The sequence below is a fragment of the Oryzias melastigma genome, linkage group LG13 (assembly GCF_002922805.2).
Source record: "Oryzias melastigma strain HK-1 linkage group LG13, ASM292280v2, whole genome shotgun sequence".
Classification (NCBI taxonomy): domain Eukaryota; kingdom Metazoa; phylum Chordata; class Actinopteri; order Beloniformes; family Adrianichthyidae; genus Oryzias; species Oryzias melastigma.
In genome coordinates this window covers 27,526,722-27,536,194 of record NC_050524.1, presented here as the reverse complement: position 1 = coordinate 27,536,194, position 9,473 = coordinate 27,526,722, and positions in this window count along the sequence as shown.

The window sequence follows — 9,473 nt, the reverse complement described above, 5'->3', positions numbered from 1 at the left end:
ACTGGCTTTATTTTCAGTGGGATCTGTAACACGGAGGAGAACCACATTTCTTCATGTGGGTGTGCTATGAAGTGCAAAAGTTTACATTTAAATGCCAATACTGTTTCTTTTTTTGTTTTTGTTTGTTTAAGCATGCTTTTTGAAGATAATAGCCTGATTTTATTAATATTTGATATTAAGTCCTGAACCGGATATTGATAATTCATGTATTCATGACATCATCGAATGGTAGTAACATCCAAATTTGAAGACAATTTTTCCCTATCTCGCCACTTGAGAGCTAAATGAAGGGGTAGGGAGAACCTTGAGGGGTAGGGGAGGAATTCAGATTTAGTCCTATGCTTTCTGATTTGACAATTTACGATCATTTGATTATTTAGTTGAGAGTTTTTGACTGCACATACTGAGAGGTGCTGTTAGTTGGTGGCAATAATTTAGGTCTTGACTGGCAGCAAGTATTTCTGAGTACATTCACTCTGTTCTACTTCAGCACATCACAATCACTGCAGACTTACTCTCTACGATCAGTCTGCTGGATCAAGTGCACTTCTGAAGTTTAAGTTGCTACCCATCTGTTCTATAGTAATGGCAATTGACCTGCAAACCAGTGACCTGTCAATAGATCGAGGCGCATCATCTTGGGGCTTGATGCATCTCCAGTCTCTCTTTTTACCCATTTTTTTTAGTAGTTCTCCCTGCCCTCGAAGCTGAACTCTGTCCTCTGGGTTTTATTATTAGAGGTGTGGTAAATTTGACTTTGACATTTCTCCTGTGTTTTGTCTGCTGTTGAGACTAAAGATTTCAAACACCACGTAGCAGTATTTTACTGTGACACGTGGCAATACCTCATGCTGTTAAAGTTCAACAGCAAGCTTTCATTCATAGTAGGGCAACGATATTTCATTGACACTCTCTGTTCAAATAGTCTGTTGAATTATTTTTAAGAATTCTGAAGCCATTTAATGTTTGTGTTTTCTTAGCTGTTCTTTGGTTTAAATGCCTTGACTCAATATTTGTCTCTTATCTATCCTGTCATAATTATAAATGGCTTTACACAGACAGTAAGACAGCTGCAAGTTCAATGACTGCACTCACCTCATGTGAATTATGTGCTTTAGACCAAGGAAGGAAACTGAGGGTAATGTCAAAAATCAACACAAGAAAACATGTGCTCTGAGGGCAGATACTGAACACCCATATGAAAGCAGGAATGAATTTCTTCATCCTTAGAAAGACTCATTGATGTCATTCACAGTACTTCTCACACGTAGGTATTTTTAATACTCTAAGAGATTGTTCTCTCTTACATTACCAAGGCTATACTCTACCAAATACTTAACCATTAAAGTTCCACTTTAATCATCTTTTGAGCTGTAGAAAAAGTGTTCCCAGTGGTCTTTTAGACAATTTTAGCCGAAAAAGGATTAGTTATCTAGGACATCATTTCTGTAGAGAAGTAGTAATTAATCAGAAATAATTCTCTGAGTTGTGCGCGGAACTGTTAGCATGACGTAAGAGGCCCATCATTCCCATCATCTTCTCAACCATAACATTAACAATGAAACAAAAAAATAGTGAACAATATCACAAGTATCTGGCTGTACAGTTTTCAGCCAGATGCCAGCTCAGACAAGGAAAACAAAGATGCGCATGGATCTATTTGTCTTCAATTGGATGCATCAGAATGGAGCTTGTGGCCAGCTCAGCATTTTTTCTTAGTAACAAATACAAACACTTTTTTTCAAACTGATTTTTTTTTCATCTGCTCCTGATTCACAACAAAATGAATAAAGAGATACTCGGAAATGGAATTATAAGCTTAATTGTCTTTACATACGAATTGTCCTCCATCATAAGACAAATATCACAAGACCATGTTAAAACCACCAGTCAGAGTTGGTCTTTAAGATGATAATAATGGGACAATAACTTTTGTTTGGAGGTCTTGTCCTAATTAAGAGTGGTGGTTTCTGTATCATCTCTCAAATACAGACAGACAGTTATGGCAGAGATATATATTTTAAGGCCATAGAGACCACGACTTCATCTTTCAAGGTTAATTAGAAACTAAGGTTTGGCAGAGAAAGATTGTCCTTGGTGGTGATTGCGTCAACTGTGTTGACATTATTGAATGATGCCCTTGTTGTTGCTACAAAAATGTCTCCCTTTTGGATTATAAAAAATAATGCAGAGTTCACAAAGCTAAAGTTTGAAAAATAATCTTCATTTTCATTTTGGCAAGTAGTGTGAATGTTTTGAACCAAGTAAGGTGCTATATCTTTGAAAAACCATCAGAGAAGTGATTTTTTTATTTATTTTAATTTAAAGTGCACTAAGAGTAGTTAAATTTCAGAGTATAAATGTAAAACTATTGGTTTCAAATGAAGGTGCCTGTTTTGACAGGGCGATCATGGTGCAGAGGTAGGGCGGTTGACCTCTAGTCAGAATATTGCAGGTTTGATTCCCACTTTTTCTGACCATTTTTTGAAATGTCTTTGGGCAAGCCACTGAATTCCACTTTACCTCTGGTGCTTATACGGTTGGTATCAGTATTTGGCAACAGAGTTTATGAAGGTGCGTGTGAATGGAACTGTGACTGTAAAGCACTTTGGGCCCTCTAAGACGGTAGAAAAGCATTATACATGTAAGCGCCAATTACCATTATACTGTAGACCCTTCAAGTTTGTACAAAAAGGCCTTTCCACAAGAACTACTGCTATCTGTAACAATGCTAACATATGTGTGACAGTTTGACTGGTTAAAAACGAGGCTTTGCTAAAGGTTTTTCACATTATAACCACTTTCAAACCCCATGCATCCCAATTCCAGCTGAGACAAATGCTAATTTAAACCAACCGCTTCAAAACCCAGATTTTTCCACCGCTCTTTTTCTCTCTCCTTGGCTGTAGCTAACAAGGCAATTGACAGGATGATATGAGCACCATTTTCATTCTGGCATTTCCTAATGTTAAACACCAGAGTAATCAACAAGCTGCCTGCTTTTCCTGTCTGTGTCCTCCGCTCCCTCCCTTCCCTTTGTAGCACCACTCGAGCGCTCTCACAGACTCTGTTCATGTTCATTTAGCACACTGTTATTGGATTTTCTAATGCCCACAGCCAGCCGAGGGCCCTGTGCTGCTTGCATCAGGGCTGCGTTTCCTTCAGAGGAGCCCGCTCTGTGTGTGCTCTCCTTCCTGCACACCTGTCCTCGCTGAGAGATGTGACTGCGATCTTGTTTGCTCATGCCAGGCTGTGCCCTTGCTCTTGTAATACATGGAAAGCGATTAGCTTCTGTCCGACGACTAAAATAGCATTTGCACACTTCTGGCAGCGTTATATACATATAGGACTGTCAATTCCACATAGGATAGAAAGTCAAAGGAGGTGGGTAGACAGGTAGCCCTGTATAAAGACAGCATGGAGATAGATGTTTAAAAATTCAGTACACCAGGTCATTTGTGGATGTAGGCAGATAGATGAAAAATAAACTGAGGTAAAAATGTTTTCACCAAATATGCATTTATATTCTCCTTAGGGCAGGGGTGTCAAACAATCGCACAGGGGGCTACAATCTAAAATACACCTTGGGTCCCGGGATGAACAGGTAAGCCATTTATTGAACACACTTTATTTTTTAAAACTTTAAAAACATAACTTTATAACATAAATATAAATAAAAACATATTATTCCAGAATAAATCAATTAACCTTAAATAACTTTCAACTCTCCATAAAAATACATTTTGTCCAAATGATACAAGTTAGAAATGAGCACAAGATAACATCGGGCCATTAATAACATTTAAATAAAATGATTGGAGAGCCGGATATAATTACCCCGCGGGCCAGGTCCGGCCCCCGGGCCTTAACTTTGACACATGAGCCTTAGGGCACTTAAAGTCCCATTTAATCATCTTTTTATCTATTGTAGAGCATTCACAGGAGTCGTTCACTTATTTATGCTGTGTTTAGCCAACAAAAAACAAAAAAAACTGAAAACTGTCATTTTCTAGTACATAGTATCAGCAAAGTGGCAGCAGATCAATAGAATTTTGCCTTTGAGTTATGGACAGGACCATTGGTGTAAAGTAAGCCTACCCTCATTTCCCATCATCCCTCTGTTTATGCTCCCTACTGCTAGCTTACATACCTTCATGACCCCAAGCTAACATCACTGGTGCAACAAAAATACCAAGCAATATCAGAGCTATCCCGCCATACAGTTCTGAGACAGAAACCAGCTTGGACTAGGAAAATAAAGACGTACATGGATAGATTCACCCGCAAGTGAACGCATCGGAATGGAGTAGAGAGCTTGTGGCTTGCCATTGTGGGTCCTTGGTCACATCTACAAGCTTTTTGAAACTGAAATTTTTACCTGCTCCCTCTTCACTTCTTTTTCTATAAGAAATACACAAAACTGTAGTTTTAAACTTCAGTTTCAGTTTAGTTTCAGTTTTCAGTTTATTTTGAACACTATTTAAAACAATAAAAACAGTCATAACAGTCAACAAAAGAGTAACCCAAATAAAAAAAAAAAGTACCTAAAAAAAAAGAGCAAGTACAAACATGATATAGTGTTCAAAAAGGGATGGGAAGAAGTAAAAAAAAAAAAAAAACTTGTTTAATCCCGCCCTCTTTACTAATTTGAATAATGCTTACTCCAGCCTTTTAACTCACTTTGGCTCAACAAAGGAAAAAAGCCACAAAAAAAAGAAAAACAGCATATGCATATAAAAAAAACAAAAAAAGAATCTATATATACGTAAATACCTATATATTTTGTATACATATGTATATATACACTTATACGCATGTACACTTACATACATGAACAAATCGTTTTACATTCCACAATAGTTATTTTTGTATGCTTATGTAGTCATTAAATATTTTTGACCTGTATTGAAGTTTAAATAGTCTTATTGTTGGACTTTTTTGATTTAGTCATTAATACTATTCTACAGTCTTGCACCACAAAAAGAAATGCAGAATTGTTTTCTTCTGGTACGAGTTTTATTTATTATAAATCTGAATTGGCCTCTTAGGGAGTACCCTCCATCTCTACTCGTAAATATTCTCTACTTGTTGATTTTTTTTGTTGTCATTAATCAAAACACATAGTCATGTCTGCCTAAAAACATGATTGTGTGCTAATTATTTTTTTATCTATTGCTAATGAGTGAGCAGAATTTCTCACCCATTTTTGTTCCTATCAAACTGTCAATCAACCTGATGTTGTCTAGTCCAAAGAAGGGTTCATAAATCACCACAGTGGCGTTTAAAGCGAGCAAAGTGCTCTCTTTTGATGGTTTGCAGATTAGACGGTAAGTATGCTATTAATGACTTAGATAACACCAAGCCATCACTAACCGGATTATGGGTTAATACAGCTCAATTTTTCCAAGCCATCCAGACCCATCCCCCCTTTTTCCATCTCTTCAGTTTCTCTTCCTCTCTCTCTCATCATCCCCTTTCTTAATGTGTGTTTTAAGTCTTCTTTTACATCTGTCAAGTCTTTTTTTTTTATTTTAACCATGTGTTTTGTGTCTGATGTCTCTCTTAAAGGTTCCAAAAATTGACATGGGTCAAGGAAAGTTAGTGGGCTAAGGACACTCATGTTTCTGTGAAAATGAGTCCAATTAATTGTGAATAAAGAAAATATGCAAATTGACCACAGGTGGTAAAGAGTGGGCACTCCATCACCACTTGCACTGAGTTTAAAGAACTTTATTTGAACAACTTAATTATTTCTAGGCTTGGTTGTCACTTGGTTGTCATTTGTGTTTTACTGAATGACTCCATCCAAAGAGAGCTGAAACTAAAGAAGGCACAAGAGAGTAAAAACACAAAAGAAAATTCTAGTTTCTAGCTGCTTTTGTAGTTAGTAGACAGGAAGAAATGAAGAGAACAAGCATGAAAGGTGGGTGTAACAAAGATAGATTCAAACTTTGAATTTCAGGGTCAAAAAACTGTCAGACAGTGAGTGGAAGAAGTACTTTATTTCAAATGTGCAGTATTCGTCTTTTTTTTTTTTTTACCAACTTAAAATGCTATATTTTCTCTCTAACTTCATTCTTCCTGTTTTGGATCCTGTAGTTCTTTTATATTTACACTTGGGCTTCTGGGTTGAGCTCTAACATTTGTGTTCAGCACCTATACAAATAAAACGTAAAAAAAGACAATACATCACACGTATATATATATATATATGTTTGTCTTAAAGCTTCAATTTTACATAAATGGTGTAAATGAATGTATGTTTAAATTTAAACAAGCAACTGTATTTTGAAATATTTATTCCCCTAAAAATAAAAAAAATGAAAAAATGGTCTCAAAAGCAAAAATAAATAAAGAAAAAAGCAAAAACAATACAGCATTATTCCCTAGTTGACTCTCTAAACTGAGAAAATAATGGAGCCATTAAGTGGGTAGCTGCTGCAAAACTTTTTTAAATGTTCAATAATATGTGTTTTGGTTACTAAAAAAAGATCCTTCTAAAGATTTTGAGAGTGGTTAGGTATTACTGCCAAATTGGTCTTCTCTTGGCAAGCACTGAATTAGACCAAATATAATTACTGCATCCTTCAGGAAGAAAAAAAAACACAAGAAATTAGTAAATTTGCCAAATTTTAAAATTAAAATTGGCAAATGAGGATAAGTTGAGTGGATTTCCGTATTCACTGAGTGCTCTTGGCTTTTATCAATGTTTTCTCTCTTGGAATAGTCTAATAAGCCATTTTTAATGGAAAAAGACAAAAAAGCTTTGAAAAAAAAAGAAACTGTGAGTGTATGAAGACCCATAAAATAGCATATTCAAATATTCTCAAAATGGAAGGTGAAGCTATAATTATGTGTTGAATTGCAGATACTTACTAGCCACACTAGTATATTGAGTATTAGATACTTAATATACATCTACTGGATGTCTATTGGAGATCACTGAAAATGTTATTTTGTTATGCTCTAGTAGATGTCTACTAATAGTCTCCTAAAAGATATGTGCATATATAAGTCTACCACACAACTACTCGTAGCCAACTAATCTTTGAACACTTTTAGACTACAGTATTAGGCTACTTTTTTTTATACATTTACTTGTTAAAAAAAAAAATACAGCAAACTATCCACTCATCTTCAGAACCCATTGAATCCCTTTTGAGGTCACAGGTTTGCTGGTCCCAATCCAGCGATTGTTGAAGGTGGAGGGGTACACCCTAATAAGGCCACCAGTTTGTCACAGGGCCTAACAAACATAGGAGCAATTTGTAGACAACAGTTATCCTATGAAGCATGTTATTGAACTGTGGGAGGAAGCTGGAAGAATGTGAAAACATTACTCAGAAGGGTCCAAGCTGGGATTTGAACCAGGTCCTTCATACTGTAAATGGAAATTGGTAACCACTGTGCCACCATGCAGTGTTTTCATTCATAGACAACTGCTAATTACAAAGTTTTACATTCCAGAAGTAGCAAACATTTCTACTGAAATATACCAGGGGTTAGAGGTCACAGAAACATACATCAAACCAACAATCCAACATGTATATATATTTCTGTTTAGATTCTTCCCTTCGTATAACTGAATTTATTGATGGTAAAGGGTTTAATCTATTGGTCAGAGTGGATTATCATTAGAATTATTACATGCTTGGTTAAGGATCTAATAATGTCTATGAACTTGGGAATATATACTGTGAATATACAACCAGAAGCATGTATGAGTTTGGCAGCAGATGATTCAAAATATGCGTTGGTACTGTCCGTGGTTCCATTTTTTTTATTTTTCATTTTTTTATTTAGACCTCTTCTTGATGTTTAATGAAAGTATTTTCCTGAGTAACCCTTCCATCCCTCCATCCTTCCATTTATGTGGTTATAAATTTAATGAACTATGAAAGTTTTCTTTAAATTACTTGTAATATTTGAAAATGATTTTTACTTAATCCTTTTTTTTTATTTGCATTTAAGTTTTCTGGCTAATTTATTTCAGTACAAAGCTTGAAAACATTTGGAGGTGCTTTAGAATTCTTAAAGATTTTATATTTCAAATCAATAAAAAAAAACATATAAATACATTTTATTTATTGCTTTTAACTTGTTATCTTTCTTTAGAAAATATAATGAATATATAAAACCATGTTGTTCACACTAACATGGTTCATTATTCACAATATTGCCAATAATAAAAAAAAAAAGTTTAAATTACTGAGTAGTAATCAAGTTAATATTTGGTTTAATGACAACTACTTTAATTTAATGCCACACAGTCGTTTCCAAGTGAATTAGAATTCAGGCTGAAAACGTCGGATGTGTAAAGAAAAAATATATAAAATGGCCATCAGACAGAATCAAATTGAAGTCAGCCTCTGAAATTCCTCCAGGCTGGCACATGGGGCATGGAAATGTGGAGCCTTTAAAGCTGGTGTGAAATAAGTCTCTTTACCTGTATCGGTGTTTGTCTCTGCTGTGGTGAGTTACCGTGCAGAGAGGATGCTTTGGTGTCTCTGCATTTGCTTTGATAACAAATTATCAGGACGTCCTGCAGCTATGCAGATTTGCACTACAGGAGATTTGGTTGCTCATTGGATAATATTATCAGATAAAGAAAAGAAAAAAACAAAACAAAACTACAGTGCGGTTACTGAACGAGAGGGAAGTTTCATTTACAGTCAATGGTCAGAACCTATCTGCAAAAAACAAACAAAAAAAAACGTAAAAACTCTTGATATCAGAAAGAAACTGATACTGCTATAGTATATACTCACATTATAGGTCAACAGTTGATACAAAACAGCTTTTTTTTATGAGTGTGTATGCATTCCCAATCAAATGAAATAAAGACAAAAAGTAAATCAGCATCTTATTTCAGCTTCCTCTGTATTTTAGTGGTTTGAGAAAAGAAGTCGTGGTGATTTAAAAAACAAAAAAAAACAAAAGCAAAACAAAAATTGTAACAGCAGGTTTTGTGGATTTGGTAAGATTTATTCCAGATCATGTTGGTGAATTTGATGAAAGCATTGTAAGCTTATTCTGCCAAACTTTGATGGGTGCTTCTGCTGTTTTCAAAGGACAACTCATGCTGTGTGACATGACTGCTGCTTGTACAAGATTCATGAGAAACAAAAACCTTAATCTAACGTGCTGCTCTGTCATTTGCCTGTTGCAAAGTCTGCTTATTTAGCAAAGTTTTCCCCAGCCTTGACCTTTGAAAGAGACTCTACTTTAAACTTCAGACAAGCACATCATTTTATGGTGAAGAAAATTAGCTAAGTTTTTATTAAAAAAATAAAGTGTTTCCATTGCAGTTTTGCAAAATATAACTTTTTTTTTTTTTTTTTGTGATAAATGCGAGTTTTTTCAAAATTGTTGTGTATCCATTAAACAAATGTATAATCGTGAACAATTTTGAAGATAATGGAAAACACAGCTTGTGTGTGAATGCATGTGTGACTGACTGTTAGTACTTTGGG